Consider the following 26,158-nt stretch of genomic DNA (forward strand, 5'->3'; position numbering starts at 1 on the left):
TTCACACTATGCCTTCATAGAAAGGAAACATAAGAGACAACAGGACACTGTGCTGCATGAGCTAAAAACTCAGCTGTGCAAGAAAGAAATTACTCCATTAGTCAGATCAATGTTCTGACATTGGGAAAGGAAAGACTGCAGTCAAAGGTGAAAATGAGGCAGTAATGTATAACCTAAATATATTCATATTTATTTCTGGATTAACCAAGCTGCACTTAAAAATTCATAACTATATTAAAATGACATACTTCAAAACATCATTGAACTTTCTTTTCTCCAGGTACATTGGCATATAGCCTTCTGAGTGAATAGAATAAGTAAAAAGCTAATAGCATATAAAACTACATCAAATAAAAAGTACTAATCAGTTGTAAAGGCACAAAATATAAATTAAACAATTAACAATAAGCTCATTTCAGTTAATTTCTAAGTTTATACCTCCAGGCACTAATGTGTTCAGTTTCAAAAATAAATATACTTTCTTTGCATATTAAAAGTTGTTTAACCATTTCCCCATTTTTAAAACAATGTTTATTGTGTTTAAACACTATAGCTTTTAAATGCAATTTGACCACCATGCATACCTCTCAATCTCTTTGAGCAAAAAATCTGGACAAAGCCTAAAATGACGGGGGGACAAATTGGGACAGATTTTAAATATTGCTCGTACAAACTTAAAAAGTTAATATAATAATAGGTTTTGCATTAGCGTGAATTTTCTGAAGGATGTGGAGTCTTAAACTCAAATGTTTGTCATTATTTAATGACTTCAATCCTAAGCTATTTACCAGAAAACTACAGATTTTAGGAGGAACACACCAAAAATTTTAGGCAAAAATCTGGACATTTTGTGAAAATTTGTACAGTTGAGAGGTATGCCACCATGTTCGTGTGCAAAGCTTGAAAACCAATGGATTATCTAAACTCTTACTGTAATGCCTAATGTGTTTTGCAGCCTACATCTGAGCCTTTTTGCCTCATCAATAGAGTACAGACTGTGACATCCCCATGCTGGGCCAGTAATCAAGGAGCCTGAATCCTCACTACTGACACTGGAGAGGGATGTTCACTTAGAATACAAATGGATACACTCATTATTTCCATATGCAGACCTCTCTCTGTATCAAACACAATTTCCCTTAAGAGCACTCAGGGAACACACTCAGTCCAGGGGCTGGTTCCTCTCTATATCTGTCCACACCCCCAATTAGAGTCTCCACTGGCACAGCTCAGAGTTGTGCCCTTAGCTGGTGTTCTAAACTAAGTCTTCCCATACCCTCTCTGTGAAACCAGTGCTTTGTGTCCCTGCTCCAAGCAGCTGACACACACACACACACACACACACACACACACACACACACACACACACACACACACACACACACACAAACGCACACTGCTTGAGATTTGATTTGCACACACACACACACACACACACACACACACACACACACACACACACACACACACACACACACACACACACACACACCTAGGAAAGGCTGGCTCAGATTCACCTGCAGTGCCTCCCTTTGCCCAGACTATAAGGTAGTTATCACTGCCACCAGAACCCCTGTCAGCTATTTTAAGGCTCTTACAAAGGTACCCGATTATACTGACTGAAATTAGTATTAATACAAATGGCAATGTTGACCAAACAGCAAGGCTTTCAGGAGTTGCCAGAGTTATCACCAAATAAATATATGCAAATGCTCTCTTAAACTTCAATATTTTTCTAAAGGGACCAGCCACAATGAGAAGTTTAAATATATTTAATAATAAATAATAAAAGAACATGAAAATACTAAATATCTATTTGCAGTAAATACCAGAGTTTTACTCACAGGGAATATTAAAAATTAACACAGATAGAAAGTTTCACACAGTTATAGAAAGAAAAGAAGTTATGTATTCACCGTAACGTTCCATATGTGTTGCCTATCTCGCTTTCATTCTTAGCAAATTGGGTTCAAATTCAAACATCGGATCCAACTCGGCCTAATACAAAAGCTCGAGGTCTTCCACTAGCTCATGGCTAAATACCCTATCCCATCATGCACTAGGAGAGCTCCCCAGATCTTGTTTGCAGATATAACTAAGATACTAAATAAAAGTCACTGAATATCTCACAGAGTAATCAAGAAGGTCAGAGAACATTAATAGCCAATTGCATCATCTTGGCCTTTCAGGCGCCAAGGGCTGGGGAAAGGAGGGTGGGATCTAAGAATGAAGGTGAGATGGACAACACACATGGAACATTATGGTGAGTACATAACTTCTTTATGTGATGTTGTCCTATCTCGCCTTTATTCTTAGCAGGTTGGGGCAGCATCCCTAGCACCATCTTTCTTGGGTGGCTCAAGGGAGAATATTCCTCAGAACAGTGGACCCAAAGGAGGCTCTGTTCCTGGAGGCCAAATCAACTTTGTAATGAGTGATAAAGGTATGTGGCCTTGCCCATGTTTCTGCAGCACAAATGGTATCAATATGTAGTCTCACCCTAAAGGCAGAAGAGGTAGCAATGGCTCTTGTAGAATGACCTTTTACTTTATGGGAAAGTTCTTTATTTTGAGATTTGTAAGAAAAGGTAATGCAATCTGACAACCATTTTGAAAGCGTGATTTTAGACATAGGAGCATCTTTCGTTGAGTCTGAAAAGGACACAAATAATTGGTAAAATTTTCTGAAGTCCTTCCTATGTAAGTAAAAATGTAATTGCCTATGTACGTCCAGTTGGTACAACTTATATTCTGTCTTATTCTCATAGTTGGGAAAAAAATTGTAGTTCTATGGACTGCTTTTAAATTAGATTCTGTGCATACTTTGGGTAGAAAGGATGGGTTTGTACGTAGGGATACTCTTTATGGAAAAGCATGTAGGGGGCTTTATTGACAATGTTTGCAGCTCTGAAACTCTTCTAGCAGAAGTAATGACTATCAAAAAAATCGCCTTCTAGGTCAAATACTTGAGATTGCAGGATGATGCAGGATTGAATGGAGGAAGAATGAAATGGATAAGACAAAATTCAGGTCCCATGGTGCTGGAGGGGCTTTAATGGGCGGTCTTAATAAAAGAGTACCTTTCAGAAAAGCTTTGTAAAGTTTGTGGGATATCACACATCACATTGGGGCCTGATTCACCTAAATGGAAATTAGATATCACTGCTAACTGAACTCAAATAGTAGTTGCGACTGTGCCATCATTAAATAGCTTTGCTAAGAATTCAAGAATGGAAGCTACAGGGGCAGAAAAAGGATCAATGTCATTACTTAATGCCCGTAAGGAGAATTTTTTTCCATTTGCTTCTATATAACTTTATCATCTAAACCTTATGAGAGGAAATCAGGATATGTTTCACTGAGGGAGAAAGGTTAGGGAGGCTGGCTATGGTTGGAATCGGTGGATCCAAGCTGTCAATTTGAGAGTTTGAAGGGAGGGTTGGAGTGTCCCCGATGCATGAGTCAGGAGGTCCAGAACTGGGTCCAGAATACAAGGCTCCTCATGGAGACGAGGTCACAGAAAAGGAAAACAGATTTGATGAGGCCAGTATGGGGTGATGATTATTGTTCCTTCCCAAGTACTTGGCTTTCTGAAGAACTTGGGTATCAATGGAAAGGGAGGAAAGATGTAGAGAAGACCCGAGGGCCAATCATGAACAAGTGCATGCCTTGATGACTCTCTCAGAGGGGGGATGAGTAAAAGTAGTTGCTGGAATTGGTATTTATGGATATGGCAAAAAAGTCGCAGCAAGGGTGACCCCATTTGCAGAAAATCTTTTCTGTCACTTCCTGTTTTAGGGACCACTCATGAGGCATTAGAATAGCTCTGCTGAGTTTGTCTGCTATCATGTTGGATTTTCCTGGGATGTGCATTACTACCAAAGGGGGGAGGAGATTGCCCACTGTCATACTCTCAGGGCCAACGACAAAGGGGGTAAGATCTGGTTCCTCCTTCTTTGTTTATGTACCACACAACTGACATGCTGTCTGTCATATTGCAATAGTTCTCAGCAGAAGAGAGTCCTGGAATGCTTGCAATGCTAAAAGAACCACTCTCGTCTCTAGGACGTTGATGTGCAAATGGGCCTGCATGATCCTGCCAAGTGCCTTGGACATTTTCTCCCAGATAATGCCCCCCCCCCCCATCTGAGAAGCATCTGTGTTCACCGTGGCCAGTGGCTGGGGAAGTACAATGGGTCAACCTAATGTCATATGGGTGGAGTAAAGCCACCAACAAAGGTCCTTCTTGCAAGAGTCAGTTAAAAATATTTGGTGGGACATGGGTAGTTCCTGCATTGACCACTGAGTGAACAGTAGCCACTATAGAATTTTCATGTGCAGACACAATAATGGGATCAGGGTTATTGCTGCTGCTGCCATAGTCCCCAAGACTTTCAGAACTGTCCTTGCTTGTAATTTTTTCTTGGAAAGAAGGTTTTGCACCTGACTTCATAGAAATTGAACCCTTTCCAAAGGAAGTTTGGTCATCATTTTTGTTCTATCTAAATCTGCTCCTATAAAAATGATACACTGAGATGGCCACAAGGCAGACTTTGCATAGTTTATTGTGATCCCTAGGATACAGCATAGATGCAAGGTGATGTATCTCGCTTTCATTAGTAGATGCTCGATGGTGGTGGTTAGGAGGCATGGTCTAAGTATGGAAACACTTGGAATCATAGGCATCTCAAGTAACTACTGCCATACACTTGGTGAATACTCTGGGGGCTGGAGTAGGGCCAAAGGGCAGAACTTGAAAGTATTAGTGACTGGCTCCCAGCAGAAAGCGCAGATGACTCCTGTATTGCCTGTCCAATTTTAAGTGGTAGTATGCATTCTGGAGGTATACAGCACATCCAATCATCTTGTCCCAGAAATGGGAGTATAGGCTGCAGTGTTACCATCCTGAACTTTGACTTCCTTATTGATTTGTTTAATTTGCTGAGATCCAGGATGTGTCTCCTGTCCCCTGTTTTCTCTGGAACTAAAAAGAATCTTGAGTAAGTTCCGGATCCTATTTGGTCTGTGGGAACTGTTTGGATGACTCTTTTGTTGAGCAACTTTGTATTTCTAGAGTTGCCTGTTTCCTCTGACTGAGTGGAACATCCAGGATGTTTTTTTATGTTTGGGACAGGGAAGGAAAAGAGTATGGTATAACCTCTGGATATGATGCTTTGTACCCACTTGTCTTTTGTTATTGTTAGCCAGGCTTCTGTGTACAAAGATAAGCAGCCCCTGACTGCCTCCAGAGGTGGACAGGTGGGCCTCCCTTCAGGAGCACTGAAAAAGCACTTACCAAGGAAGGATTTCCTGTTGCCCTGATTTTACAGCAGACCCCCCTCTACCACGTGGCTGGCATCTTCCATTACTACTTCCCCCTCTACCCCTGGGGGAAGTATCACCACGTGTGTCCTGGAAAGCTCTCTGAGATTTTCAAAACCACATTTTCACTCCTTTTCGACCCATTGGAGAAGGTCTGGTAGTTAGGGAAAAATGGACTCCTACAGCAGAGAGAGTCTTTCCTTCTTGTTCACACCTGGTTAGTGTGTCTGACTTTGGGCTGGAACAAAGATGAGCCATTGAAAGGGACATTTACAAAAGAAGATTTAAAGGGCTCCACAAAGTCACACAAGTGCATACAGGAATGTCTCCTTAGGACAATTCTTGAACCCGCTGTTCTGCTTACTCCATCTGCTGCATACGAAATAAGTCACATGGAGGATTTCACCACTAAATTTAAGGTGGAGAGCTGAGAGGAAACGTTCTCTGATACCCCTTCAGCTACTGAACCTTCAAGGGTATCTCCTAGCCCCTTCAAGTGATCCCTCTGAAGTCTAGTAAAATGTGTCAGATAATTCAGTGATCTAAGTGCAAAGTTCACTGAAGAAAAGGTGCACTTTCCATATTTGCCCATTGTACGAGACTCCTTGTTCAGCAGATGGACAGAAGAAGATGTCTCTGAGAGTTCCTTCTTGGTAGCTGCCACCACCACCATAGCATCTACTGGGACTCCTTTGGTTAGAAAACTTTTGTTTGCTGGAGAGGTGATAAACTTATTTGGCCACCAAGGAACAGGTTCCACTGAATCTGGAGACTCCCATGCCTTTCAAGAAACTAGGTCCATTAGCTCATCGAAAGGCAGAGACACCCAAGTGGAGGAAGGGCAAGATCCAAAGACTTTCAGGAATACAGACTCCTCCTCCAAAGGGTTGATGGATTTCCAGCTGCCTCTCTGTTTTAGTATTTCTAGGATGTCCACAAAGGAGACATCCTCAGAAGGTGACTGTGGGGACCCTTCAGAATCATCAAGGTATGTATCTGATGTGATGGACTCCTCTGAGGAGTCTAAATGCTTCCTCTTACATAACCTCTTCTGAGGAACCTCCTCAGATGGGTATTCTGGAGAGATTTTTGAAGAGAGGGGGGTCACCCAATGGGGCATCCTGAGGCCTAGGATTTCTGTGTCCTTGTGGATGCAGTGATACTGAGACAGACACTGGTGCCTTTGGGGGAAGAATGTCCCAACCCAAGAGTGGACCTGTCTGTGGAGACAGCACTCTCCTCCTTACCTCAAAAGCCCCCTGACCCTGATTCGCAGAAAAGTCCAGCTCAGAAGAACCAGAGGGAATCCCCAGAACCAAGGGGGTCAGCTCTGAGGCTGAGGTAGGAGCCAAGAGGCAAGTTCAGATCCGACAACTGTCTGATCTGACTCCCTTCTCCGGACCTGACTGGAGAGCATCGGCTACTAGACTCCTTGAGATAGGATGGAGCCCAGGACATCTGACTGATTTTCAGATCTGAAGATCCTGAGATAGGTCTTGGTTCCAATGGTTCCACTAAAATCAATTCTGTACATTCTGGGTCTGAGGTCTGAGATCAGATCGGAGGAGGAATCAATGCTGAAAGGATGGGCTTTGTCAGTTCCGAAGCCCTCTGGGTTGGATCTGACAACAGTTTGGTGAGTGCTACTGTCCTTAACAGCCTCTGCACCACATGATCCACATCATTGTCAGACAGGCTCTTGGAAGATCGAGTTAAAGGGCAGGAGATCTGGAGGACTGTAGCAATGGAGACCTGAGAGTGGGAGATACTAGTTCCAATTCAGGGGACTGGCTCCACACATGAAATTCCGCTGGCACTGAAATTGAAGGAGTCGAGGTAGTAGGCTTCTTGGACCCGACAGCCTTTGGGTCTGGAGTTGACGCATTTGGAACTTTTTTTAGATGGCTCCAACTGCACACTTGAAGATGAGGACCTTTTCTCCGATTTGTTCAACTTTGAAGAAGGGGATAGGCCTGATTCTGAAGAACCCTGACCTTCTTCAATCGCTTCATAAAAGGTTTTTTTTTAATAAGTAATAGTACACACAAATGGTATGCCATCATAGACATTTTTTGACCACATTTAAAACATTTTTTAAACCCAGAGGGTTTAGCTTCTTTAGAATCCTTTGAAGACATAGTCAGCAACAATAAAAGAAAACAACTAACAACTATACAATATGTAAATATATACTCTACTGCTTTTTTTTAAACAATAATAACAACAAAATAACAGCAAAATAACAGCAAGAAACACTTAGATGAGGTCCAACAATGGAACAAACTCTTTAAGTTAAATGGGCTAAGGCAGATCTCTAATTCAAATGAACTAGCCTTGAGGAGTTAAAGGAAGAGAATAGAAAGGAAAGCCCTATAACTAAAAACAGGCTTTTAGTAATTAAATTTTAAGCCGGGATAGGGGAAAAAAGGCCTTGTGGGGGAAATGATGGCCAACAGCAGTGAAAACTCAGGAAGAAACTAACGAAAACACACACAATATACTTTAGTAATTACCAAAGCGAATTAAACACAGTTAGATATTTCTAACAACTTTTGTCAAATATGTAGAAAAGGTCTACTTAGCCAGAGCCAGCAGGAAGAGCACCCAATCTCGTTTAGTGGTGAACTAGATCTGAGGAGCTCTCCTTGTTCAAGATGGGATAGGGATTTTAGCCACAAGCTAGTGGAAGACCTCGAGCTTTTGTATTAGGCTGAGTCGGATCCAATTTTTGAGTCCGAACCAAACCTGCTAAGAATGAGGGTGAGATAGGATAACATCACATCAGTATTTCGCTAGTTTCACTATCTATTCCTGATTGATTACTGTTCCTACTTACTGAACAGAGCAATGCAAGATGGGTGAGTGGTTTTTGGTGTCAGATCCGAGACAGAATACAAAATGCAGATGAGACTTTAGTCTCCTCTAATATTAAAATATTATTTCTGTACAGATTGACATCACATACATCTGGTCATCTGACTCTGTTTCCTGCTCTATCTCCCAGCACTAGAAGCTACCAGGATTTAGCACCTATATGCTACAATACACACAGATAGAGCATTTCTCAGATGTGGTGCAGCTGCTGGAAGTCATAAAACCATAAAACCATTCCACACTTTCTAGATGAGCTACAACCTATTCTCTAGCACAGACGTTGTGTTCCTGGCTGTATTCAAAACAGTGGGATAACAACTTTATGGCTTAATCCATAAAGTAATTTAATTTCAAGAATATTTTTTCCAAAGTCAGGTGGATTAACTTTTTTTCTGTCCCAGTATATGCTGTTACAAAGTATACATTTAGTACAATTACAATAATACATGTACATTTCTTTTCCTTCCAGCAGAGTGCAATGTTGATACATTTCAACACAAGCAAACGTCACAAATACATTTTCAGCACGGGCATCTGTACAAATCAGTTTGATATACAAATAACATATAATTATTTATGAAATTCCAGCTACCTGTGCTAGGATATGTTACACATCCACTGCCCTACTTCTCCTGGCATGGCTGGCAATACCTCCTATTGTCACATCTCTCCCCCCTTTGAAGACTCAGGCTAGTTTTTCAAGTGTCCCTTGAGAAACATTGCTTGGGAGGAATGAGCCTATCTGGGAATACATTACCCCCATACTCTTTTTTGAGATCCCATCTGCCTTGGCATTGCTGACCCCACTACAGTGCTGCACTGTCATATCATATGTCTGCCACTGTAGGCTCCACCATAGTAACTTGGAATTTTCCTGGCTGGCTTGCTATAGTCATAGATCCCCCTATGAATCCTTCTGACTCCTACTGCAAGTGCTTAGCACAAGACCCTCCCTGTCATGCTAAGGTTTCATCATGTTAACATGGTATAATTTGTGCTACCATGTAGTTGACATCACTGACCTTCCATACCACTTTGAAGGGTCTCTCCCAAGCTACCTGCAGATTATCCTATCTGACAGGAATGAGAACCATCACCTGCTGCCCCACAGCATGCTCTCTGACTTGAGCATTACTGTCATACCATACCTTTTTCTGCTGTTGGGCTTCTGCCAGGTTCTCCTGGGCCAAACCCATGAGCTTTGTCCTGAGGTTTAGGACATATGCCAGAAGAGACTCTTTGTGGGATTCACACTCACACTCCCATTCATCATGAATCCAATCTAAAGGCCCCCTCACCTTATGTCCATACAGCAACTCAAAGGGTATAAAAAACTGTAGATTCCAGGGATACCTCTCTGTAAGCAAACAGCAGATGGGGCAAATATTGTCCCACTCTATCTTAAACTGGTCTGCAAATGCCCGCAGCATGGTCTTTAGTGTAGTGTTTAACCTGCCCTCAAGACCATTAGTCTAGGGTGGTATTGGGTGGTCTTTAGGTGCTTCACCCCACAGTGCTTCCACAGACAAGCCAGCAGGTCTGACATGATACTGGCACCTCTGTCAGTCAGTATTTCTCTCGGGAAAATTACCCCGCTGAAAATCTCTATCAAAGCATTTGCCATCTTTTCTACCTCAATGGAGGATAGAGCCACTGCCTCAGGGTATCGAGTAGCATAATCTACTACCACCAGGATATACTTCTTCCCTTTAGAGTTTAAGGTACTTAGAGGCCCCACAATATCCATAGCTCTCCACTGAAATGGCTCCTCAGTCACAGGCAAAGGCATCAAAGGAGCATTGACCTTGTCTTCTTCCTTGCCTACTTTTTTGCAGTGCTCACAGGTCCTGCAGTAGCCTGCTACATCCCTTGTAATCCGAGGCCAAAAAGTACTGCATAATACTGCATAATACATCTCTTGGTATACTTTATGCCCATATTACCTGCAAAAGGAATGTCATGGGCTATGGCTAGAAGTGTTAGGTGGTAGGCTCTAGGCCCTTCCAACTGCTGTATTAACTCACCCTCTAGCCCTCCCTCAGGTGTCACTCTCTATACAGTAACCCTTTGTTCCAGTATACAGATTCCCCTTTTCCTTGAGAATCAGATGCCTCCTAGCTACCTCCCTCGAGCCTCTTAGTGAAGGGTCTGAGACATGAGCCTGTCTCAGCTTCACTTTTGTGAATCTTCGCAGCTCCCCTTTCACAGGAAGTCTGGCATCGTCTGACAGCTGGTCACCTCCCCTGGCATCAATGTGTACTCTGTCTATTACAAAGAAAATAAACTTTTTGAAATTAGCACAAACTAGACTGTGTGTGTATAAAGCACTAGTTGTTTTTGCATTTCTAATGTCTCTATAGTGTTCCATGATTCTCACATGCAACATCCTAACCGTCTTCTCCACATAAAATGCATGGCATGAGGTACATGTAGCCAGGTATACCACTAACTTGGCATTACAGTTGCAGCACCCAGGACACCTCAAATTCTTATTATAAGAATCTACCTAAACATACAGTTCATCGTTGATGAACCTTCATGTTGAACAGCTTCCACATGTGCATCTTGGATACTAACAAATTCCTAGTCACACCAGTGTCTTTTTCTAAAATCTATTTGATATTCCTGCCTCTGCTATAAATCACTTTGTGCTCAAGGCCAAGTCTATTCTGAAAGTCAGCATCAAATACATCTTTCCAAGCTCTCCTGATATTTCGTCTTAGATCAGGGGCATCATGATTGTATGGAACAACCACAGCATCAAACCTGTTGGTACCATGCAAGTTGGTATCCAAATTCATCCTACCAACACAACTGTCCCCAGAATTGTCCACACTAATCTTCAGAATATGTCTAAATTTAGTGGTCCGATTTCTAATGACCTCCTTTTGAGTGTCAAGCAAGAGCTTAATAGGGTATCCTCTTTCCTTAAACATTTCTATAAGTTTGTAAAGTTCCTTGCCAAAATCTAAATCACAACTCACCAATCTGGATAATTGAACCATCTGACCATTCACTATGCTCTTACGCTGATGTAACGGGTGGCAACTATCATAATGTAAAAGTATATTACTATACGTTTCCTTTCTAAATATGTTTGAAATTAATTCTCCTGAATTGTTGCCTTTAGTTAGTAGAATATCAAGGAAATCTATTTTATGGGCATGAATCCTGTAAGTAAATTTCAAATAACTAGACACTCCATTCATATAGTCTAGGAATTCCACAACTTCTTCTTGTGTATTTCATATTTCATCTTTGGGATTTACGTCTGTTTCCACTGAGAGACATTTTTTTGTCCTTGTTCTTGGTTGCTAAACCTCGTGCCGCATGGAGCGATCCATTACATTGGAAGAAAAGGTGGAAGAATTGAATTCCATGGTTCGTGAACTTACTGCTGGATTTAATGAATTAAAAAGGCAAAAGACATTGGGACCGATCCTGATGACTAGTCAAGAGGAACTTTTTACTTTACATACACCTGGTCTGGGCTCTCAAAATGCAAACCACTCAAATCAAAAGATGGCTCCCCCTGTTATTTCTGGACTGAATGCTTTATTCCAGCAGCCATGTTTGAAGTATACAGTGCAGGGAGTAAGGCAGAACAGCAATTTTGGATCTCTCAACACACGGATTTCCTCTTTTGAGAAACTGGCCAAGAAATACAAATCTTTACAGTTAAACATTGCATTTTTGATGGAATCGGCAAAATTAAAGCAAATATTAAAGGGGCATTGCATTTGGAAGTTTCCAGCTGGAACTGAGAAGGGTTCCCCTTTGCATTTGGAGTTACTGGACTTATTTGATCACACAGGACTGGAGGTGATGCACATTGTCATTAAAGACAATTGACGTAAGATGCATAAGTTAGAAAATGACATTTAAATGCTCAATGATAGTATTTCAAAGGATCTTTTGTTTGAGCAGGTGTCAGAAAAATATAATAAGATATTTTCTGACATCAAAACTTTTGCTGACAATAATTATAAGAGAAAGTTGAATAAGTTGGATAGAGACAGGCAGGATTTTTTACTTAAAAGAGCATACCCTGACACCCCTCATTAATGTTTATGGCAATGAAAGTAACACAGAAGGTTATATTGAGAATAATGTCAGCCACAATGAAAATACAAGAATGGTGGATAAAAGTGATGACTATTATTTAGAAGAGGAACCCTCCCTGAGACACTCCGAGCGTTTTATGAACAGACAGCACCAAGAGCAACGTGGTCGTTTCTTTCGGAGAGCACCCAGAGGTCATTCAATGAGGGGGAGAAATTGGGGGAGAAGGGAGGTGTTGATGCACTTTGACAATGTTACACTGCCTTTTAATACAACTATATTTGAATGAAGGGTTACCACCTGTCCCACTTTGCGAGGGACAGTCCCTCTTTGGGCAGTTGTATCCTGAAAAAAAACTGAAAAAATGGCAAATGTCCTGAGATTTTAGGACAAAATTATTTCCTATATTTTATGTAATAATTGCATAAAACAGTTATTCTGCATCTGAAACACATAAATGTTATAAGAAGCAGAATAAGCAACTAAAATGGTACAAGAATAAGCTTTTATTTAGGCAAAAAAGTGAAGTTCTCTCCATTGTACTGGCCGTGGGTATGTTTTAGCCTGCAAAATCTGACGTTTGTACGAAAAATGTCCCACTTTGGGCATTTGAAAAGGTGGCAACCCTATTTGAATGTGATACTGCTTTTTCATTTAGTAGTTATTTTGACAATATGAACACTTCAGTAAATGTTGCTGGATCTGGTATCAATGAAAATGTTTTGAATGAACCTACTTTGAGATGTAAAACTGGCACTATTTATAATTTAAGTGATTTCACTTTAACAGATGGACATACTAGAGTTTTAGGAAAAGGTTTTAACTTTGTGCCTGTATTTAGAATAGACATTGCAAAATTACTTGTTAGTTTAAGACTGTTTACGTGTCAGTTAAACTTAAGGTTATTATTTTTTTCTCATAAAAATCAAGGTCCAATTAGTGAATGCAGAAGTACTTTTCTGCCTCCCAGCAACCCGATGGTATGTTTGTTTGAATTGCTTGTCGAAAATAACTTTAGGGAAATTGTAAAGAATAGCAGATTTAACAATCTCACTAAAGAAGAGAGTTTGGCATTGAAAGAATTATCAGATAACAGGAATTACAGGGTGATAAAGCCAGACAAGGGGGGTGGCATCATGATTATGAAGCAGATTGAATACGTATGCAAAATGTATCTTTTGCTGAACAATGAAGAAAATTATGATAGGGTGTCTTTAAATGAGATACATAGGGCATATTTCAAGACTGACATCATGTTATTTGATGCCTTCATGCAAGATGCACTTACCCTTGATGAATATGATTTTTTTGAAAGTGGATGCACCTAGGATTCCGATTATTTTTGGAATACCTAAGATACATAAGAATGCTAGTGACCCTCCATTCTGGCCTATTGTTGCAGCACACAATTCTAAAACTGAACCACTAGCAGCCTTTATTGATCATTTTTGTAAAACTGTGATGGGTAGTTTTAAATATGTTTTGTGAGATTCTTGGCATTGCCTTGAATTGTTAAGAGAGATTAACATAGAAGAAGATGATTTGTTTGTGGCTATTGATGTAGTGAGTTTATTCACAGTGATTCCCCCACAACATTGGTTTGGAATATTTTATGGAGTGCATGACAAATAGTGGGATAATTAACCAAAGATCAACTTACTGACAGAATTGTTAGAGATAGTGCTCAAAAATAACTTTTTCATGTTCGAGGGGGAATATTTTTTTCCAAAGACAGGTGTGGCGATGGGGGCAAAATGCGCCCCAGTGTTTGCAAATTTATTTTTGACCAAATGGGAAAGGAATAATGTTTTTTCATCACCCTTCATGTCCAAAATCAAAGTGTATTATAGATTTTTGGATGACTTACTTGTGGTTTGGAAAGGTACACAAGAAGAAGTTGTGGAATTCCTAGACTATATGAGTGGAATGTCTAGTTATTTGAAATTTACTTACAGGGTTCATGCCAATAAAATAGATTTCCTTGATATTCTATTAATTAAAGGCAACAATTCAGGAAAATTAATTTCAAACATATTTAGAAAGGAAACGTATAGTAATACACTTTTACATTATGATAGTTGCCACCCAGAACATCAATGTAAGAGCATAGTGAATGGTCAGATAGTTCGTCTATCCATATTGATGAGTTGTGATTTAGATTTTGGCAAGGAACTTTATAAACTTATAGGAATGTTTAAGGAAAGAGGATACCCTATTAAGCTCTTGCTTAACACTTGAAAGGAGTTCATTAGAAATCGGACCACTAAATTTAGACCTATTCTGAAGATTAGTGTGGACAATTCTGGGGACAATTGTGTTGGTAGGATGAATTTAGATACCAACTTGCATGGTACCAACATGTTTCATGCTATGGTTGTTCCGTACAATCATGATGCCCCTGACCTAAGACGAAGTATCAGGAGAGATTGGAAAGGTGTATTTGATGCTGACTTTCAGAATAGACTTGGCCTTGAGCCCAAAGTGGTTTATAGCAGGGGCAGGAATATCAAAGAGATTTTAGAAAAAGACACTGGTGTGACTAGGAATTTGTTAGTATCCAAGATGCACAAGTGTGGTAACTGCTCAATATGCAGGTTCATCAACGACGGACCGTATGTTCAGGAGTTAGTGGTATACCTGGCTACATGCACCTCATGCCGTGCATTTTATGTGGTGAAGACAGTTAGGAGGTTGCATGTGAGTTAATCATGGAGCACTATAGAGACATTAGAAATGCAAAACAACTAGTGCTTTATATACACATAGTCTAGTTTGTGCTAATTCCAAAAAGTTTACTTTCTTTGTAATAGACAGAGTACACATCGATGCCAGGGGAGGTGACCAGGATTTGTGTTTGAAGGTGAAGGAAATGGATTGGCAGCTAAGGGTAAATGCCAAGGTTAAACCAGGCATTAATGAGTCAATTTCCATTGCTGGGTTACTAAAAATGAGGGCCTGATGTGTGTAAGTGTGTATAAGTGTGTATAAGTAAAAGTGTGTTTTAAGATGCTTAAAGTGTTTCCAAAATATTTGAAAGACATCAATAAATATTTTTGAAATGTGTATTTGATACATGCTATATATTTAAACATCAGATGAAAACTGCATTTTAATTCATAAGTGTCTCAGTAGTAAGAATTGTGGTTTTAGGGCATTATGTTTGTGTATAAACATAGTAGCTAATTTTACCTTATTCAAATTATTTTTGTGTGTATTTTAACAGTTAGCATTTTTATAAAAAAAAATTCTGTGCTAAGGATTTAAATACTCAAGTCTTTTTTACATGTTAAACTAGCAGGATATGATGTCAATATTTGGTTTCTTATTTAAATGCATTTTTAACTGCACCAATATGACTCTGATAATGCCTGACTGTTAGCAGGCAAAAGCGCTCAGTCTGAGGCACTTTGTGCATGTTATTATTTTTTTGTGTGTCATTAAAGGATCATTTTGTCTAGCTACCCGTTGGTTTGGATTTCTTATTTTATCTTTGGGATTTACCTCTGTTTCCACTGAGGGACATTTTCTTTTCCATACCCTCAAACACACCTAGTTGCTTCCTTCCTTTTTCTTCCCTCCCAGTCAAGGTGAACCCTGGCCAAAGGCATTTGGAATGTGGTCCCTCCTAAATACTGCCCAAGCAAGTACTGCTCCTCTTTAACCACTACAGGGCTTCACAATGGTTATGTCAGAGGCTGTATCTCTCTTAGCAGTGGCCTGTTTTTCATCCACTAAGATAGGACATAACCTCTTGTGATAGTTTGGTACCCCTGCTGTCTCCAGACAACTTACCACTGGCATACTGATATTCCTACTTGCTAGCTCCCCCACCTTTTGTTCCTCACCTTGCCTCCATGGATATCTATATGCTACGTGACCCCACTTGTTACATTTAAAACATTTCACCCTTGATCCTGACCATGTAGCTGGACTAGTGGCTTTCCTAGTTACTGGCAGACTCTGTTGGTGTGGTTTAGGCTGTCCACATTGGGTTCCCTTATATCCATGTGCAGCACTGTGTATCCCTTTCCTTTGCAGTGATGCCCTGCTTGCTAAGTACAGATCTTTTTTTCCCCCAGCTCATCTACAGAGATGCACTCTTGGTCTGCCAACCAGATTCTCATGTCATCAGACTAAGTGTTATGGGCTTATTCCCTCAACAAAAGGCCTGCCAGCCCTTAGAAAGTGGTGACCTGATGCCCACTCACCCACCTATGAAACCAAGTGCTTATTTAAGCAATATAATCACACACACTTTCATCTGCCTTACGTTTATGCCCATGAAACTTTGTTCTGTAAGCTTCAGGTGTTAACTTAAAGCATTCAAGTAAACATTTCCTGACTTTTTCATAGTTTAAACAATCAACATCAGACAATTAAAAAACAGCAGTTACAGCTTTAACATGGAGTAAGGGGGTCAGGAACTGTAACTAGGGCCCTTGGTCAACATTATACTGTTTGCATACCCTTTCAAATATCTGAATAAAACTATCAAAATTATCACCCTCTATAAATTGTGGAAGAAATTTACTGACTTTTATTGCTTCTGGGGTTCAGTTATTCCCTTCCACATTACCTCCATGACCCTGGTGAAGAGTCATCATCTTCCTCTCATGTTGACGCTGCTTCTCCTTTTCTTCAGCCTCCAAACCCTGCAGTCTCTCATTTGCTTCAGTGTCCAAATGCTGCAGTTTCTTATTTTCATCAGCCTCCAAACATCGCCATCTCTCTGCTGATTCTAGTTTCAAACATTTAGCCTCCAGCTCAAGTCTCTTTAACTCCAGATAAATTTTTAAGTCCTCTGAGAAAAAGCTGAACTGTCCTGTTTCTGAGAGCTGCAAATTCCCATCACCAGACTGGTTATCCTCATGGATGCTGATCTGAGCTGTGACTAAGGCTGAAATAATTTCCTCTTTAGTCCTTTGGCTTTGCACACCTTGGCCAACTAGTTCTTTATCAGCTTGCCATAATCCTCTGCTGACATTTTTGCCTGTTCTCCCTGACTAAACTAAAATAACAAAAAATGAATGACCTTGTGGTCCTGCAGAGTGGTGCTAACAGCAGAGAGGCTAAAAGAGCGACTGCTAACCTGATAAAAGTGTTTTTTTTTTCCTGCTACTAACTGGGTGACTGTCCGATCTAGCTAAACTGCAAGTATTTCTGCTTCCTGAACTGTTTTAAACTGTTTAAAGTTGTTTTTGCACCTGCACTTTTAAAGTTTGTCCTGTTTGTTGCATTTACCTGTTGAGGCTACACACTCAAGTGCGCTAGCCTGTGTTACATATTTATTGCATTTTCCTGCTGTTTGTTGCAAAAAAGAAAAAAAAAGAAAAAAAATTATCCTTGTTTCCCATCTTTCCAATGCAATAAATATGGAACACAGTAGTCCAAATACGACTTTTGGAAAGTTCCTGTGTTGCCCATTTCATTTTTCTTGGATAAAGGGAGGCTTCTTTGTTCACCAGTGGCAGTGGAGAGCTTAAAGCAGCCTATCTATCCCTGGAGGAGTGTCCCCAGCACAAGAATCTGGTAGTCTATTGGCTGTTTAGGGCCAATTTCTAGCTCTTTCAAGTCCCCCTGTATAAAACCCGCATTAGCGCGGCTTTGTGTGATTTTGCGCATAGTGCAGCATCGGGCAGCGCCGCTTAATTGGGTTTAAACCATTCTCTGCTCCACAAAGTCTGCTCTTCACTATTTCCCTTAGAATTGATCTAGTTCTCATAATAAACAACCTATTCCTACTCTAAAGCCTGGCACTTGCTCACTAAAGCAATTATATGTCAGCACTAAAAAATTAAAAGCACTACACCCTCACAAACTCCCCTTGAGTACCTTGTTCCCCATTGGCCCTTTTTTCAATTATAAAGGAATTCCTAATAATATTCTAGCACGTCCAAAGGTCAGTTGTCAATTTCCTCTCCGGTCCAGCTGGTGAATATGGGAATCTTGAGGCAATGTTACAACTGCCTCATGTACACAGACAACCCTCTCCTCCTCCCAACAAATTCCAACACATGTGAGAGATGCAACCATATAGCCAAACTGGAGGCTAAGCTCTCTCAACTCAGTACTGGCGTAACCAGTCAGGAGGAGAAGGAAACCACACTCACTACAATTCAAGTCTCACATAGACCTACCACGACAGCAAACCAAACACATAAACACACAAAAACATACTTGGAGGCTCTAAATAAAAATCTGCCTAAGTAGCAGAGACCTCCAAAGCAGACACCCAAGCAACCACTACCCCAAAACAAAACACTTGCAACGTATAGCTCACAAAGCCAATGTGCTGAACAGCCACAGCCCTTAAGGCTAAACAACACACCTGATACACTTGTAATAGGTGACTCTAGCGTCAGGCACATTGACGTCCCTCTCACCAGGCTGAACAAGGAGAAGGTCATGGTGAGCTGCCTGTCGGGCGCTAAGATCCGCCACATAACACAAGCACTCAGGTCACTCCAAGGCAAGTACAAATATGACTCAGTCATTGTCCATGCTGGTGTGAATGACCTGAGATGTACCTCCCTGGACTACATGAAAAGAGACATAGAGGAGCTCTCTGAGCATGTAGCCCAGGCCGGTATGACCCTGACCTTGAGTAGCATCTTACCCTCACCAAGAATGATGCCACAATATGAAGACAAGATGATCAATTTCATCAATTGGCTTAAGTATTGGTGTCATTCAAAGGGGATCCAATGCCTGTCAGCCTGGGATGACATGCTCGACAAGCCACGATGCTTCACTAGGGACGGCTTGCACCTGTCACCCCTGGGCTTTCGGATATTGGCAAAGGCTCTTGCCACCCCCATAGTGCCTTTTTAGGCAAGGCTCAAAAGATAAACCCACCTCCATAGGTATCACAAGGGATAAGAAACTAAGAGTAATGCTACTCAACGCCAGAAGTCTAAACCTCAAGATGCACGCACTCGAAACACTCCTTAGCATGGAGAACATCGATATCTGTGCAGGAACAGAAACCTGGTTCAAGGCTGTCGAGAGCACCCCAGCACTACCAGGTTATACCTCATACCATGCTTTTCAGCCCCAAAACTTGGACCGAACCACAAAAGGAGGGGAGTATCAATATTCGCCAAAGATACCCACACCTCCAGGTTGTTGGCACAGCACGAAGCATCAGAGACTATCCATGTGCAACTAACAGTGGGTAAAACTGCCTTCCAGTTTATAGCCTGCTACAGACCACCCTCCCAAACCCAGGAACCCCACTCAGCCTTCCTGAGAACACTAGAAAATATGAAGGTCTCTCCAACACCATTATATTGGGCGACTTCAACTACCCAAACATAGACTGGGAGCATTACTCTAGCTCCAACACCCTAGCCCAAAGGTTCCTAGAATTTATTAACTAAATTCTATGAACAACTTGTTACCACTCCCACAAGAGGGGAAAACATACTGGACCTGATCATCACCAACATGGGGGCTCTATGCTCCAGACCAGAAGTGTATCCCTCACTGGTAAGATCAGACCATAAACTAATCTCACTGGATATTCACATCCTGACCCCACCCCCTGCCCAGAAAACCACAGTGAAAAACTTCTCTAAAGCAAATTTCACACTCCTCAAAGGTGGAATCCTTCAAAGCCCCCGGGCCTGTGGAAAATACGGCCCAGACCGCAGAATCCTTTATAAACCCATTCTATGAACACTTTCAGGAATGCATGGATCATGCAATCCCAAATAAAACCAAGACCCAATCCTCCAAAGGCAGGCGTCCTGTCTGGTGGACCCCAGCCATAAACAAACTATACAATAGAAGGAGGAAGCTACTACATGATAGAGCAAAATCCCAAAAAGGGAAGGCATCTCTGATCAGTATTAGCAAAAAACTACGGGCACTCATAAAATCGTCTAAGGGCAGCTTCGAGAGAAAAATTGCACTGGACACTAAGGATAATCACAAGGCTTTCTTTAGTTATGTTAGGAACCTGGGTGGGAATTCCCAGATATGCTCAGAATTAGTCCAAAATGACAAAAAATACACTGAACCCACAGACATTGCCAACATCCTAGCTGACAGGTTCAGTGCAAACTTCTCCCCCCTTCCCCACCAAAAGGGCAAATATCTATCCCAGCAGAGTGCTGCCCCCCGACATCTCAGATGCTCAGGTAAGAGCCGCCCTCTCCAAAGCAAAAAACACAGCATCAATGGGACCAGACGGTGTCCCGGGCTGTGTCCTACATGAACTCCAAGAAGAGCTAAACCCAAACATAAAACTACTGTTCAATCTCAGCCTTACTACAGGATATGTACCCAAAGAGTGGTGTACAGCCACAGTGGTCCTTCTCCACAAAGGTGGTGCCTCAACGGATTCTGGAAACTATCTTGGTCTAACTAGCTTGGTCTGCAAAGCTATGGAAAGGATCATCATGGACCTCATAAATAAAGATATTGGGGACCTACAGACACTGGATCCTACCCAGTTCAGCTTTGTTAAGGGCAGATCCTGCCTCTTAAACCTGGTCAATTTCTTTGAAACAGTCACCAAGGCCATTGACGAGGGGAAGGTGGTCCACACAGCCTACCTGGACCTCGCAAAAGCCTTCTATACAATACCCCACTCGGGCATTATAGATAAGCTCACCAGCTTAAATATAAACCCCTATGTCACTAGATGGGTTGCAAACTGGCTCAAGGACAGAACCCACATGGTTAGAATTGCTGGAGTCATGTCAGACTCCAAACCCGTTACAAGTGGCATCCCACAAGGCTCAGTCCTGGGACCTCTCTTGTTTGGTATATATTTCTCGGAGGTACAGGCCAACAAGGAAGGACTGTGGCTGACCAACTTTGCAGATGACTGCAAACTAGGTGCCATAATCGACTCTCCAGCCGACACAAGCATCCTCCAAAAGGGCCTCATAGAAACAGACAACTGGTGCCAGAGCCATGGCTTCAAGCTAAATGCCAAAAAGTGTATAGTCATCCCCTTTGGCAAAAACAAAGTGCCCACAAATTACCACATAGGTGGTAATCCATTAAGTACGGAAGAAGTAATTAGGGACCTGGGGACCCAAGTTGATAGCAATCTCTCATTTGAAAACCACGTGGCCAAAGTGGTTAGAAAAACATTTTATATAGCCCACCTAATCATGAAGGGATTCACATCTAGATCAGGGGAGGTCAATGTGCCTCTTTACTCATCCCTCATCAGGCCCATAATTGAGTACAATGCCCCTTTTGGGATGTACCTTACCAGACAACTGCAACAATTGGAAAGACCCCAAAGGTACCTCACCAAGAGGATCAAAGGGCTCAAACAGATGCCATATGCTGCTCGGTTAAAGAAACTCCAGCTCTACTCAGTGGCATACCACCTGCTCAGAGGTGATCTGTGCCTGACTTATAAAGCCATGTCCAACCCTGAATTAATGGACATGCTTCACCTCAGAAAATCCAAATCCCATCGAGCTACGCGCTCAAGAGACTTGAACCACAGCACTGAAATAAATAGGACATGCTGGAGGGACAGATTCATAACCCAGAGGCTCCCTTCACTCTGGAGTAAAATCCCAGTCCAGGTTAGGCAGAGTCCCTCATTGACTTTCTTCAAGAGGAATCTTGATGAGTGGATGGGAGATCATAGGTTTACCCCGGGTATCACTTCTGTGTCACTGTTAGACAGAGGCACAGTATACTAACCTCAAAAAAGGGCATAGCAAAATTCATTTAAAATGGGTGGCGAAAGCCAAACACACTCTGGCTAGGCTTATAAATGCCCTAGGGCAGATAGCCTAGTATGAACCTATGAACCTAAAACTGTTGTGATATGAAACTCTGAATGTCTACTTTGTGGCTGCTGAGAGAATCCACACCTTTAGTGACAACTACATACAGGCTACAAAAGTTCAGTATCCCATCACTGCCACAAATATGTGATTTCACCACACTGGGCCAGTAATCAAACAGCCTGAATCCTCACCACTGACACTGGAGAGGGATGTTCACTTGGAATACAAATAGATACATTCAGTATTTCTAGATGCAGACCTCTCTGCAAAAAAGCACAATTTCCCTTATGAGCACCCAGGGAACATGCTCAATCGAGGGGCTGATTCCTCTCTGTATCTGCCCAGACCCCCAGTAAGATTCCCCACTGGCACAGCTCAGAGTTAAGTCCTTAGCTAGTGTTCCAAGCTAAGTCGTCTCATACCCTCTCTGTGAAACCAGTGCTTTGCGCCCCTGCTCTAAGCAGCTCACACACAGACACACTCTCTGAGATTTTATTTTCACACACACACACACACACACACACACACACACACACACACACACACACACACACACACACACACACCTGGGAAAGGCTGGCAGAGATTCACCTGCTGTATCCCTTCTGCCTAGACTATAAGGTAGTTATCACTGCACCAGAACCCCTGGCAGTTACATTAAAGCTCTTACAATTGTACTCAATTATACCGAGTGAAATTAATATTAATACAAATGGTAATGTTGACTAAACAGAAAGGCTTTCAGAAGGGCCAAAGTTATCACCATATAATTATATGCACATACTCTCCAAACTTAAATATTTTTCTAAAAAGAACAGTCACCGTGAGAAGTTTAAATATATTTAATAATAATAAAAGAACATGAAAATATAAAATATCTATTTACAGTAAACAACAGAGTTTCAATCACAGGGAATGTTAAAAATAACTCTAATGGAAAGTTTCACACAGTTATAGAAAAACAGTATGTAGGTAGTCTCACTATCTTTTCTTGATTGACTAAAATAATTACTGTTCCTACTCATTGAATAGAGCAAGGCAATATGGGTGAGTGGTCCTTGTTGTCAGATCCGAGATAGAATACAGAATGCTGCTGAGACTTCAGTCTCCTCTAATATTAAAATATTATTTCTGTACAGAGTGACATCACATACATCTAGCTATCTGACTCTGTTTCCTGCACTATCACTCATCACTAGAAGCTACCAGGGTTTAGCATCTATGTGCTACAATACACACAAGTAGACCATTGCTCAGATGTGGTGCAGCTGCTAGAAGTCATAAAACCCCAAAAAATTCCACTCTTCCTACAACCTATTCTCTAGCACAGGCATTGCATCTCTGGCTCCATCCAAAACTGTGGGATATCTTTATTGCTTAACAGATAAAGTAATTTAATTTTAAGAATATTTTTTCCCAATTCAGGTAGATTAACCTCTTCTCTCCCGGTATATGCTGTTACAATGTATACATTTAGTTCGGTTACAATAATACATGTACATTTGTTTTCCTTCCAACAGGGTGCACTGTTGATACATTTTAACACAAGCAAACCTAACGAATACATTTTCAGCACAAACATTTGTACAAATCAGTTTTATATACAAATGACATATAATTATTTACAAAATTCAAGCTAGCTGTGCTGATATATGTTACACATGCACTGCCCTACTTATCCTGGCATGGCTGGCAGCACCTGCGATTGTCACACAGACTACAGAAGAAAGAAGAGCAGACATTACCCTGTCAGAGTTGCATAGTAATGTCCATTAGCAGTAACAGGAATGCTATTTTTTATTAAAACATAGGAAATATATTCCTGTAGTAAAGCAACGGGCAAGATGAAATCATGTATACTGAGCTGTCTAAAATAACTGTGTCCACAAGTCTTCCATATTTTAGATCTATAAAAATAAATCAAAGGAAACTCTTGCAAAAGTTGTCACAGTTTGGCATACATCAATAAACATCCCAATATTTTCTGATAATATTCAGAATTTTATATAACAACATATTTCAGCTTGTAATGAGCCTGTTGCCACCTTCCATGATGTTAAACTACTATATTGCAGCTCTCTGATGATGTGTGCACCAAATAATACCTCTCCAGTTTGGCTTAAAATAGATCAGTATTATATTTATTATTCCCATCATAGCATCTATCCAAAAATATCATAAAAGAGGCATCGTGCAGGAAATCATTTTCATCTTACATAAATGCCTAGCTCTTACTAATTCACCCTATGGTAAGATATTAAGAACATAAGGAAGGTTAAAATTAGGTAACTTTTTGAAATGTCAGAACTTAGAATGCAGAGTCCTGGAATGTGGACACTGAACAACCTAAAATCTAGACTTACATATACTAAGTTTGAGATCATCATTTCTCAGTATATTCCTTTTTTCTGAAGTTTAGTGATGTATGATATATATTTTTAGGGAAGGTGGAAACTTGCCTCTCATATCGGGGGGAAGACAGGGGGGCTTGCTTCCCTGCCAAAAAAAAACAAGTTTAAAGAAGAGCAATGATTAATACTTGCTCTTCCCCTGTATTTTCATATCTTTTTGGTGTTTCAGGACTCTGCATAGTGAGTCCTGAAATTCAAATACTCTCAAAAAGATAATCTCCAGTTGATATTGGTTTATGATAAATTTTAGCCTTTACCACTTAATTAGGAGCAGCTTCCAAAGTAATGTCTGAACAATCAGTATAAAAAAATATAAACAAAGTTGACATCATATCTGTTTAGGTTTAAAACAACAAAATTAATCTGAAGGTGCTTATTATTAACTAATTGCTTAGTTGATATGTTTATGTCTTCATAGATGATTGATAATTTTTCCCAAAATATTCCATATAGGCTGTTGGAAAGTGTCTGTGCCAAGGATGAAGAATAATGTGTTTACCTGTAATCCATAGGAGAGATGGGGTCTTGGCTATGGCCTTACACCTTACACTTCCATGTGTCTGCAGAGTTTTAAAGTCAGGCTTAAGGAGTGGGTGACCATCCAGCAGTGATCTCTGAATACAAAGTTAGGAGCTGAAGCTATGGCATGGGCATTTCTGGAACACTAACACTACTGCTGGAGTTACTGGACCAGTGATGCTAAAATAAATATTGGCAAAGCCAGCCAGGTTACAGTCAATGCATGCCATCCACTGCCTGTCTTGATCACATTACTGTTGGCTTTTGCTGTAATATAGATACAGCACTTCTTCATCTTTGATGGAGGATTTTAACCATGTTTCAGTGAGTAAGAGTATGTTACGATGGCGAATTTGAATCCAGGCTTGAAGTTCACTAGTTTTACTGCAGATGTTGCATGTATTTTGGTTATATATCTTAAGGCCTGGGTACACTGTTTTGGTAGGGTTTTGTTGGTTGTGTTTTAGATTGATCATGGATACAATCACTGAATGATTATTTTGATGTGTGTTCGGGATAAAGTTTGGATGAATGGAGTTTTGTGTGCTATTAGGGGTGGATGGTCCTGCCTTTTGGTGTATGTCACTGCATATTGTCAGTATTTTGTGGCTTATAGGCAATTGGCTGAATCAGACACAGATAGATACTTGTTTTCTGCCTCAAGCTCAAAGTTTATTATAGTAATATGATAGCTTTAGCTGAATGCATTTTTAAAGTAAATGGGGAGAGTTGGTCAATGATGGGCAGATCTGATGGGTATAGTTATTAACTGTAGCTGTGGACTCAGTAATAATACACTTTACATGGAGTTGAAAGCTTTGTGACAGTTGATAGGTTGCTGGGGATAATAGCAGGATGAAAGTGAATAGTATGGCAAAGACAGAAGACAAAATATTATAGCTGCAGTGTACAGGGCTGATGTTTTAGTTTGGAAATTATAGAATGATGGTTATTTTAGTCAGCTAAGGATCTGTTAGTTAGGTGAAGGGTTGTGCTAATGTTGATTAGAACTAGATATGTTAGTTGCAGTGCAATGTTTACAGTGGAGGTGGTGATGTGAAAGGGGCTAGTCAAGAGGTATGCTAAGTGGGGGAGAATGATTAGGAGGGGACTTTGAACAGGAGGATTTGTGGGTGGCTGGTTGGATGGATGGAGAAATGGTTATGTGTAAAGGAAATGATATTCCTGTGGGAATGATGGGGAAGGG

At 40.9% G+C, this 26,158-nt stretch overlaps 1 protein-coding gene across 2 annotated transcripts in view; it reads right to left on the reverse strand.

Moving 5' to 3' along the window:
• The window catches only part of CNGB1 (cyclic nucleotide gated channel subunit beta 1), a 734,247-nt gene that overhangs the window by 87,185 nt on the left and 620,904 nt on the right, over positions 1 to 26,158 (reverse strand). The gene's annotated exons all lie outside the window — the stretch shown is intronic.

This window comes from Protopterus annectens, chromosome 8.part0, assembly GCF_019279795.1.
Source record: "Protopterus annectens isolate FY-2018-M chromosome 8.part0, PAN1.0, whole genome shotgun sequence".
Taxonomy (NCBI): domain Eukaryota; kingdom Metazoa; phylum Chordata; order Ceratodontiformes; family Protopteridae; genus Protopterus; species Protopterus annectens.